The 12177-nt window shown below is 43.3% G+C and overlaps 1 protein-coding gene across 1 annotated transcript in view; it reads right to left on the bottom strand.

Moving 5' to 3' along the window:
• The window catches only part of FAM83C (family with sequence similarity 83 member C), a 318539-nt gene that overhangs the window by 305240 nt on the left and 1122 nt on the right, over positions 1 to 12177 (bottom strand). The gene's annotated exons all lie outside the window — the stretch shown is intronic.

The raw sequence follows: 12177 nt of genomic DNA, 5'->3' as shown, positions 1-12177 counted from the left end.
TAATATGGCCCAAGGCTTTACAAACTGGTACAATGGTCCCATTGTGCCAGTTTGTAAATGTGGCACACTGTAGGAGACTGCTATGCACCACCGCTGTGTCAAAAAAAAAAAAGACACAACAGTGGTGCAAGGGTTTTGTAAATAATCCCCTAGGTTTTGCACAGTTCAGAGTAGTGATCACAAAAGTGCAGATGCCCTTAAGAAGCCACACCAAAACAGCAGTTACTTAAGTTTAATAAAGCTACTGCTGGTTTACCCAGGCACTGTGGCACTTTCAGTAGGTTAAGCAGACCTTCCAACATAAAACAAATATTACATCCTGTGAGCGTGGAGCTGGGCCTTGCAGGGTGGGGCCTCATGCCAAGAACTACCGGAGAAGCAGCTGTGCCCCCTCACCCCTCCCAAAAAAATGCTTGCTGAGGCTGGTGTTCATGTCATGGGGCGTTTTCAACTCTTTCATGGACAACATCTGTTCAAGGTCTCAAAAGACTTTGTGCAGTGTTTTCTGGCTTATCTTCCCTGCCACCTTTTGATATTGGCTTCTCACCAGGTGACCATGTAAAGGAAGCTGATATCGTGTGACACAATGGGCACTATGTGTGTGTTAGTAAATCTGTCACAGTTGCAAGGAACCCACATCACAGTTGCGGCAACTACATCAGACAGATGATTTCATATATAGGATGCCAGCCCCCCAGCACTGGCCCTCCTCCCTCAAGCAAATGGGACTCTTAAGAATGAGACTTTCAGCTGGCTGCTCTTCCGACTACACCCTTACTCTTGTGTCTTTCTGACACTGTTGGAATTTTGTTTTTAAGTTAGCTATAACTAATTCAGTGCTAAATTATGTAAAAGGGTGAGCTACAGATATGCATTCAGGCCCATATTTATACATTTTTACTCAAATCGCGCTAGGGCAGATTTGCATCAAAAAGTTTACCGCTGGCTAACGCCATTCCAACGAGCCAGCGGGGCACCTTATTTATGGAATGGCGTTAGCCAGCGCTGCGGCCTGGTTAGCATCAAAATAAATTATGGTAACCGGGCAGCGGAGGCGAAGGGAAGACTGGGGGTTGTGCGCCAAAGAATGGTGCAAGTCAGATTAAAGTAAAAAATATTGGCTCTAACCTGACTAGCACAATTTTTTGGCACATAACCACCATGGAAATGACCTCTGTCTTAGCAAAGACAGGAGTCATGCCCCCCTGCCCAATGGCCATCCACGGGGGATTCTGTCCCCTCGGCATGGCCATTGGGGACGGTGGCATGTAGGGGGCCCTAGTTAGGCCCCCCATGGCAGCAAAAAAAAAAAATTATACTTATCTGCAATTACCTGCACTCACCATGGATGGGTCCCCCCATCCATGGGTGTCCTCCAGGGGTGGGCTAGGGTGGCAAGGGGTGTCCCTGGGTGCAGGGAAGGGCACCTGTGGACTGCTTCCATGGTCTCCCACCACGGAATTGAGCCCACAGGTCCCTTAACGCCTGCCGTGACCCAGGCGTTAAAAATCTGCGCCTTGTTTTAAGGCCCACCTCCTCCTCTGCGTCATTTTGACGCCAGAGGATAAATAAGGCGCACATGCATTAGAGTCATTTTTGCACGGGAACTCCTACCTTGCATGTCATTAGCGCAAGGTAGGTTTTCACGTACAAAAATGACTCAAACTCCTTAAATTTGGGGCTGGACGGGTCTAGCGGCAAAGTATAAATATGGAGTTAAGTTTGCACCGAATTTGCCTAAAAAAAAAAATGACGTAAATCAGATGCAAATAGAGTATAAATATGGGCCTCAATTTTCATCACCGTCCATTAATCCATTTAACCATATTTAAACACCAACCTATCTATCCAGATATTCACACATGATTTCATCTGCTTAACTTTGACATGCTTATCTTTTTTGTTTTAAATTTAATTTATAGCAGTTTAGGACTGAGAAATACAAACGACTAGAATCGCCACTCGCCCACACAGATACACATGCACTTGCCAATAAATGAAGAATCGCACGTATTAAAAAGTAGAACTAGAGGCTTTGCTCACGCCTGTTGCTTTTTTCAGCTGAACCTCTTTATTCATATGGATTTTGTTGGAACAGTATTTGTAAACTCAATTTGTAATCTGTACTGAGCAGGATACCGGTATATAATGGGAATATTGGTTAGAGGTAAGGATTATTTCTACTTCTTTTGAAAATATAGCATCCATGCAATGGTATATGTTATGGTGGGGTAAAGGTCTACAAAGCTAAGCAGCACGCTACCATAAAGTCCACATATTTTCTTGCGTTCTGTTTATGGGGATTATTATTTTTTAAATATTTTTATTGAAATGTTAAAAAATTTCAAACACAACAACACACCTAAGTGAGTTCAGTAATGCACCCCATCACAGCATAGACAACTTGCAATCCGTTCATGGGGATTATTAAATCAGAAATACAAAATCTCCCATCCACATCAAAGGATATTTTGCTAAGATTCAAGTTGACATTAAGGCTCATATGTACGAAAGTACCATTTTGCATTCCCTAAATAAAGAATCTGAAGAAATCGTTATTTAGAAAATGCAAAATTAAATGTAGGAAAATTACGATTTCTTAATAGGAATTCCTATAGAGTCACATTCACTATTAGGAGAGCACAATTTAGGGAATGCAAAACCATTCCTGCCTATGGACCTTAGGCTCATAGGTAGGAAGGGTTTTTCATTTCGAAATATGCAATTTCCTAATAGGAAATCACAATCTTTGAAATGCGAAACATTTTTACCTATGGTGCTAAGGCCTTTCTCAAATGTAAGCTGTAAAAAAAAGAGGTGCTCTTGTAAAGTTTCAAGGCACTGCAAAAATTGATTTTTTTTGTGCCTTTTGGAATTTGCACATGGTTTCCATCGAACTAGATTCGATGGTAATAGCATTTCTTAAATGTCCATTTCACATTTAGGAAATGCTTTGTTCACATGCTCATGAAACTGCAAATAGGAAATCCCTATTTGCGATTTCTCCTTTTTGTAATCGCAAAATGTGATTCCTATGGGCAATTTGCAATGATGCAGATCCCTTTGTACATATGGAAAGTCTATTTAGCATTCCTTTATGGGCCAAAATAGTGACTCAGCCCATTAAAAAATGATAAATGGCTTTGTACATATGGGTCTAAATTGTCACAACTATTGAGAAATGCATTAGTTTTGTCAGGTGCGTGGTGGCTTAATATGACCATCATGGTGGTATAATTATTAATACCAAATTTCATGCCAGAAGGCCATGTGGTTTTTTAAAGAACTTATCAAGTGCACAAACTACAGAACTAAAGAATCTAAAGAAGATTAATTAGTAGGTGAGTTTCACGTAGCTTTATTACAGACGGGATAGTGAGATGAAGGGCCAAGGTAGATCAAGTGATCGATCGAGGGGAAGAAGATTCGGGATGAGAGAGGGGGCTTGAAAGTGAACTACTGCATGATCTGTTTAATAGGAAACAAGTTCAGCTGACGTCGAGAAAGGGATTATTTTCGTGGCAGATGCAGTAGTAAGAATGCTGCGGCATTCTGGAGTAGTTGAAGTAGGAGTGGCTCGTGGCGCGTGCCTGGGGCAGTGAGGGGGTGAAGAAAAATTAATAAATTAAAAAAAAAAAAAAAAAACTTACCTGAATGCGCTGCTGATACCGCCACCACCGGACAGCTTCTCTTTCCTTCACCGCAGGCACAGGCTCCCACCCTGCCCTGCAGCCAATCTGAACGCTGCTGTCATGGTGCTGGCACCATGACAGCAGCATTCGGATTGGTCGGACCGCCCAGCCAGGGCGCTCCCAGGCAGACTGGAAGAGTCTGCCTGATCTCTCCAAACCAGCAGAGCTTAGTGCGCATGTATGTTTGACCTGCCTGAGACAGTGCTCAGCATTCCCCCTCTGTGCTCGACACAGCCCGTGGCCCCGCCCCTTCTACAATAAAACGATAATGAACGCAGTTTATTATAGTTTTATTGTAGAACTTTGGCAGCTGCTGCTGCTTGTGGGCGACGCTCCTCCGCCCTAACGGAGGAGCCACCCCTGAGTTGATGACGATGTAGAAAATACTTGGGAAGGCCCAGATAAAGGGCATTGCCATAGTCAACGCGGTAGGCGAGATGAAACTTCACCTCAACTTCACTCTTAATAGCTACGCCATTGCAATCTACCATCTTATTCGGTTTCCAAACGATGATGGCAGAACTTGGCCTGCTCGATTAACAGAGTAATGTTTGCTGTTACTGTTATTACTGAAAATAAAAATGACAATAAAAAAAGTAGAATTGTGTAATGTCAAAAGTTGGCGTGAAAAGTGATGCGTAAATTGTGTATGTTTCATGCACAACGGTCGTGCTTATTTGCTTTAAAAGGTAAGGTGGCCACTTTTCAAAACATTTTAAACCACATGTCAGAGAAAGTGAGGGGGTTTGACAGGGCATACCCTTAGGGCACTGATTCACAAAGGTAAACTTACACTTTTGTGTAAGTTTACCATTTATTTGGTATTCAAAAACTACAATGCAGAGCCTCTGCAGTCAGAGGCGTAGAGCTCCAAACATAAAATGATAGGACAGGCCTATCTTTTTATGTGCAGATTCTCCACAGTTCTAAAATGGCTAATAGCAAAATTAAACTCGGAGATTGTGAATACCCAAAAAAACCTTCACAAAAGTGTAAATGTACCTTTGTGAAACAGCGCCTAAATATCTATTAAAATGCCTTGGACAAAATCACATGTTCTGCAGAAGTGTTGCATAAAACAGAGAGAGCAAATATACGCAAAATGTACTCAGATATTTCATAATTCTGCTCCCTCCTTGCGCTGGCACACTATGTGCAGCCTAGCGCCTTCCTACAGGGGTGCCTGCTTTATGAGTAGGATTCTTTTTGTGCAGGAAGAGATACCTTCCTGCACAAAAACAATACTTAAAGGCATTTTCCTTTTTCTATGTGTTATGCAGGATCCATCAGACATAGAAAAAGGATGTATTGAGGAAAAATAAAGATATTTATACTGGATAAGCCTGGATCCATGAGGTGCACCATTTTGGCTCAATATAAGGTTAACTGACATTAGTAGATGTGGAATTGCGTCAAAAACTATGGGCGGATGCCTGGGAGTGCCCATGCTCCACTCCTGGAATGCCTCATTGATGCAAGGTGATGCAAGGCAGAGCTATGTGCCGCCTGGCGTTACTTTATTTTTTTTCTACAAAGCTGTGCAAGGCACCCAAGCTGGCCCATGTACGGCTTTGTAAATTTCTACTAACATTTTGCATTATGGCTGTGCCACTATGCAAACTGTTAATATATCTGCCCCACAATGAGTAAAGTTCTTTGATACATCTGGCCCTAGTCTTTCTCCAAAACAATGTGCACTACTTTCAACATTCGGCCTTACTTCGGGGATCTAGCCCTAGTCCCTCTGTAAAACCATCTGCACTATTTTCTACACTCTGTCTTATTTGTTTCCAAGTGAAATCAAAATTAAGAACTGCTGCCTGACAATCCTCGACAGGTGAGACTGAAAAGTGGCTAAAAAGAGCAAAATCCTTCTTAAAAACTCTGAAAGTGGGACAAGTGGCTCAAAAACAGATCAAGAGGAAATGGAAAGGAGAAATCGGTGGGGTAGAAAAACTAGGTTATATGTAGGAGCAGAGTAGGACGACAGGGATAGTGAGAGAGTCATTAAAGTGTAAGTACGGGCAGCGATACTGGGGTTTAGGTAATGGTAGTAGGAAACAAGGAGGGGTAGAGAAACATGAGCACAGGCTAAAGTGGTAGTTTGCTATCAGTCAAAGAGGTCCTAGGGTAAAGGTAGAGCCAGTAGAGTAGCATGTAAATATCACCTGATAGCTCCTTTTTTACATTTTTGTTTCTGGAAGTGGACAAGAGAAAAAATAATACATACAGAAATAATCGTACTTTACATTCAGCACAATTCAATTTTTATTTTTTACAAAAACATTATATAAATGAGTTTGACTCTGATCAAACCACCTCTCAAGTGGGCCCCAAATCTGCTGGCCTCTCCTTCTTGCAACTTTTCTTTTCCACTTACATAAGGAATTTTGTTTTGCCTATAGTTTTCCTGTATTCATAAGTCTATGGGCTATTCATTGAATACTTTCTGGCAAACTCTTTGCAAATATTTTTTATATATTTTATACATCCTATATATATATTAGTGATTAAACCTACGGCTGACCCTAGCGACCTGAAAAACTTCCGCCCCATCTCGCTCCTCCCCTTCCCCGCCAAGGTAATAGAGAAAACCGTCAACAAACAGCTTACCACCTTCCTGGAAGACAACAACCTGCTCGACCCTTCACAAACCGGATTCCGAACCAACCACAGCACTGAAACCGCCCTCATCTCAGTCACAGACGACATCAGAACCCTGATGGACAACGGTGAAACAGTCGCCCTCATCCTCCTCGACCTCTCGGCTGCCTTCGACACCGTCTGTCACCGCACCCTAATAACCCGCCTCTGCTCCACCGGGATCCAAGGCCAGGCCCTGGACTGGATTGCCTCCTTCCTCTCAAACCGCTCTCAAAGAGTTTACCTCCCACCGTTTCGCTCAGACCCCACCGAGATCATCTGCGGCGTACCTCAAGGCTCATCGCTCAGCCCGACACTCTTCAATGTCTACATGAGCCCCCTCGCCGACATCGTACGCAAGCACGACATCATCATCACCTCCTACGCCGACGACCCCCAACTTATACTCTCCCTCACGAAGGACCCCGCCAGCGCCAAAACCAACCTACAAGAGGGCATGAAGGACGTCGCAGATTGGATGAGGCTCAGCCGCCTAAAGCTGAACTCTGACAAAACGGAAGTCCTCATCCACGGCAACACCCCGTCCGCTTGGGACGACTCCTGGTGGCCCACGGCCCTTGGCACCGCACTGACCCCCTCAGACCACGCCCGCAACCTCGGCTTCATCTTGGACCCTCTTCTTACCATGACCAAGCAAGTCAACGCCGTGTCCTCCGCCTGCTTCCTCACCCTCCGCTTGCTCCGCAAGATCTTCCGCTGGATCCCCGCCGACAGTAGAGAAACCGTGACCCACGCCCTCGTCACGAGCCGCCTGGACTACGGCAACACCCTCTATAGAGGCAACACCCTCTATGCTAGGACCACCGCTAAACTCCAAAAACGCCTGCAACGTATTCAAAACGCCTCGGCCCGCCTCATCCTCGACGTACCCCGCAACAGCCACATCTCCGCACACCTGAGACACCTGCATTGGCTCCCAGTCAGCAAAAGGATCACCTTCCGACTTCTCACCCACGCACACAAAGCCCTCCACAACAAGGGACCGGAATACCTCAACCGTCGCATCAGCTTCTACGCCCCCACCCGTCTCCTCCGTTCCTCTGGCCTCGCGCTCGCTGCCGTCCCTCGCATCCACCACTCCACGGCGGGTGGGAGGTCCTTCTCCTTCCTGGCAGCCAAGACCTGGAACACCCTCCCCACCAGCCTCAGGACCACCCAGGACCACTCCGCATTCCGGAGACTCCTCAAGACCTGGCTTTTCGAGCAGCAGTAACCCCCCTTTCCCCTAGCGCCTTGAGACCCGCACGGGTGAGTAGCGCGCTTTATAAATGTTAATGATTTGATTTAATTTGATTAGGATCTTTATTGTTGACGGTTACCATATGCTTGGACTCTGGGTCACCAGGTATATCTTAGGTCTTAGTAATTAACTTAACTTAGAGGCAATGTGCAAAGTGTTTATGCAGCACACAAACAATAACAAAGTGAAAACACAAGAAAAATCCCAAACCAATTTTTTTTTAAAAAGAGTAAACTTCAATAAATTATTTGACACCAAAAAGACAAAAATCCAATCAATAGAACCGGAGTTATGATTTTTTAAAGCTTAAATTTCAAAACAGCGCCTAAAAGATAAAAGTGCCAACCGTTGACATCTGGTTATGCGGGCTCGCTCAAAATCAAAAGTTAAGGCAGACAGCGATGGAGTGCGGCTCTGACACAAAAGGTGGATTGGGTCTGGTCAGCGCTTACCTCCGGACTTAAAACAATTTTGAGGGAAAAATGTCTGAGAAGGTAGAAGTTCAGCAGGGAAGGCTACAGGAGTGTCTGAGGAGGAAGCATCACCATTGGATGGCCGTGGAGTGAAGCTGTGGTAAAGGTTTTTAGTTTCGGACTTAGCCATCAAAAACAGAAGTCCAAAATCTCCAGCAGGGCAAAGCAGAAGGCTGTAGCCGAAGATAGTTCCACATGGTTGGACATCCCTTTGGCAAAGGACGACTGAAATGGATTGGCTGCTGCAGAGAAGAACATAGCTGATGAAGCTGCAAAGCAAATCCGACTGGCAATGTACCTTGGGCGGAGAGGCGATCCGGTTTGTCTCCTGATTCTCAGAGCAGTTTTTGTGCAAATTTTGTCCTCAGTTTTTAATGGCCTCATGGGCACCTTTATCACCACAAGCAAAGGTCCAAGATTGGATGGAGACTTCTTGGGAGTTTAGGAGCTACTCAGGCTGGGTCTAGGTGCAAGTTCAAGATGGTGGGAGCCTGTTATGTCCCTGTGGTTCTGAGCAGGAAGGCAGCAAACTAGCCCTTGGAGTCACTTCCAGTAGTCCTGGTTGCAGATGTAGATGCAGGGCTCAACCGCAGGGCTGACCTTTGAAGGTTCAGGGTAGGCTCCAGGAAGCAAAGCAGTCCTTCTAGGTACTGCAGCACTCTGACAGTGTACACAGCAGCAAGCAGTCCTCTGAGACTCCTTCCACAGGTCCTGTAGTGGTGAACTGAAGAGTGGGTCTGAAGGTCCTAATTTTATACGAATGCCTTTATTGTGGAAGGTGGGAGAAGTTTCTGGAAAGGTTTTTTTAAGTTCTTGGAATTTCCTGACTCCCCTGTCTTGGCTCCAACCTAGCCACAGTGACAATACAGGGTTGTTAGGCCTATTGTGAGGACAGTCTGTTCAGCTGCAGGTGGGGCTGTACCCAGCTCGAAACCCCTCATCCTGTCAGTCGATAACGCATAGAGGGTCAGCTAATCCCACTATTGTGTGACTGTCTGGGAGGCGTTCACAAAGTCTATCAGCTATACCCAGCCATGTGACCCAAGACAGTTTGCAGGCACCGGAAAAAGAGCAGGATAACGCCAACTTCCTAAAACTGGCATTTTCAAAATTGTAATGAAAGATCTGACTTTACCATTAAAGATGGTTTATGTTTACAGTTCCAAAAGTTCTAAACATGACATATCTCCCCCCTGTAATTTACTATTACAGCTTAGTAAATGTAATAAGGAAACCACCATATTATCTTATATGAGGGGTTGGCCTCAAGGCAGTGAAAAACGAATTTGGGAGTTTTTCACTACCAGGACATATAAAACTTAAAAGCACCCAGCCCTATAGGCTACCTAGGGCCTGTCTTAAGGGGGACTTATTTGTAATAAAAGGGGAGTGCAAGGCTTGGCAAGGGGGTTTAAATGCTGAGTCCACATGCCAGTGTGGTACTGCCTTCAGGCTTCAATAGCAGGCCTGGAACGAGTTTTAGAGTGATACTTAGGTGGGAGGTACAATACGTTCTGCAGGCCCAATGGTAGCATTTAATTTACGGGCCCTGGGTATATTGCATACCACGCTACAAGGGACTTACAATTAAATTAAATATGCCAATTAGGTATAAGCCAATCAAACCATGTTTAAGGGAGTGAGCACAAGCACTGTAGCACTGGTTAGCAGAAAGCCATAAGGCCAACAAAATCAAATTGAGCAAAAAGTGGAGGGTCAAAGGCGAAAAGTTTGGGAGTGACCCCGCAGAGACAGACAGGTCCAACAGCAACCTAAACATAAATCTATCCAAGTATATTGTAATGTGTAACCTGGGTCAATGAGTTATAATGTGGACTAGCTATATCCAAGTCTGTATGTTTCCCCTAAGTCTTTTTATGGAGTGGCTGCTTTTATACTTTTTTCTGATATTCTTGCACAGTCTTTTCACCTATACCACGAGTACAGTTAAAATCACTGCATATAATTATTTGGAATTATTTGATTTGAAAGGCACTGTCAAGAATAGATTTTACATCACAGGAATACCACTCACTTTCAGTAAATCAAGGAAACAGGTTTCTGGAAAAAGTTTATCCAAAACACGTTTCCTCAAGTATGTTTTCCTACAGAGTCACATTCAATCACACACTCTACTGGCTATCACTGGTCATAAAATATTGTGCCTCTGAACATAAAAAAGTTGAAAGATGGAGAAGGATTATTTGTCCATAAGAGTGGCAAAACTCCACCTTCCATTGAAATGCATTAAGCAGGAAAGGATTTTGGAGGGGGACAAAGAAGAAATATATTTATAGTTGTCAGTTGCAGGGCTCTAAAACAGGATGCATGTGAAAGGTTAGTTTTTGAGTGTAATGAGCTAAAGCAAAATTTCATAGAGTATTGAGGGGCATGAGGCATCACTTCAAAGAAAAAGTAGTATTTAGGAGCATTATAAAGGAAAACGGCTGCATCACGCTGCCTACTTTGCTGAGCACTTGCTTGGCTCTGATGTGATCAATTACTACATTTAGATACATAGTATTGTGATAGATTGATATATCTGTGAATTAGTAATTTTAGATGGTTCTGCTCAGAGTGATTAGAGAGCAGTTTGAATACAGGGATTTATCTATTGCACAATTATATCCACCTGAAAGTAGGTACTAAATTGTAATATAATACTTGGGAACCTACATTCCAGTATAACACCCCATCTCGAATTTCATCATTACAGACTAGTTGTAAAGTCTCTAATAAACTGTAATTACGCAATGGCATAGCTGTAATAACTTATTTCAGTTGAGTTGTGAAGTCATGGTGCCTACTGCCACAGTCAGCAGCCAAGGTGAACGGCAGGTCACAGTAAATAACAGCAGGTGTATTTAAACAAGCATGGACGCCGCCAATAGGTCTTGCCTGTGAGAGATCTAGTAGCTTTGTCAATTATTTTTTAGCTATACTTTAGAGCTATGCAGAAAGAAAAAAAAATAAGTTTCTCAGTTCCAGACAATAATCACAAAGAAGCTATCAGTATTTGGTCCATGTTCCATAGAAGAAACGAGTGAAAAGAAAGTGAAACCAACATGTGCTTACCAATCAGAAGCCAGCAAACAAGACTGAAAATGAAGCCAATCTAAGTCCCTTTCAGTTAAAAGAAAGTCCCACAAGTGAAAGCACATGTGCCAACCCAGGGGTGACCTGACAAAAAAAATGGCTATTATATTCTTATGTTCTGTTTTTCTAAAATTAACAAATCACCAGAAAGGAGAGACTTATGGCACTGTGTTTAGTTTTTTGCACGCTGTAGGCCATTACAGGAAAGATGGAATTTCCTTGCATGTTTCTACACGTTCTAAGCAAAAGCTTTTTTAATGTGACTTCCATTAAATTGATACTAATGTTTTTTTTAACAACATTTTTTTAAATGGTTTTTGGTGTATTTATGTATCTCTTCAGCAAGAATCAATGATTTAGGTAGTTTGTAGGAAAGGTGAAGGTGTGACCATTTTTATAAAGAAGAAAATACTGTCTTCCGGACGTTAAAAGGATATGCAAGTCACCTTGTTTCATTACCTTATAAAGGAACGCCTTAGTGACTCGCATTATCCTTATAATGCCCAGCAGTGGGTACTTTATTCCCATATATAATCACCCCGCATGAAAAGTGAGTGACCCGCAAAGTAGTGACAACACTTATCCAATATAAAAAGTTAAGCCTTCATTATAATCGACCCAAGCTCCCACGCCAAGTGATTTGAACTCAACATTTTTGCTTAATGTACACGAGTGCACAGTTATAAACCCTGCAGTGGCCTAATAAAACGTTTTCATTTATAGCAACAACCGGCCCATGGGTTTATCCCATCATGGATTTCCAAGTAAAGTAACAAACTTTCCCTCTATGCTTGATCACTCGCATATGTGCAAAAATAGTCAAACACAACCAATTCCATTGCAAAACATTAAAGTTCCTACAATGTTCGAGAGATCTGACAGCACAGGGTGTGACACATTTTGATTTGTGTGGCGTTCTCTAATAATTGTTACAGGCCTTTTATGTTTCCCAGAATCGTGTGTGAATAGCTCACGAAGTTCAGGGTTTTTTAGTTGCATTCTGTGATTTGTA

Source organism: Pleurodeles waltl, chromosome 7 (genome assembly GCF_031143425.1).
Source record: "Pleurodeles waltl isolate 20211129_DDA chromosome 7, aPleWal1.hap1.20221129, whole genome shotgun sequence".
Taxonomy (NCBI): Eukaryota; Metazoa; Chordata; class Amphibia; order Caudata; family Salamandridae; genus Pleurodeles; species Pleurodeles waltl.
The sequence above is the reverse complement of the archived record's forward strand: the minus strand, read 5'-3'. Positions and strand labels throughout refer to the sequence as shown.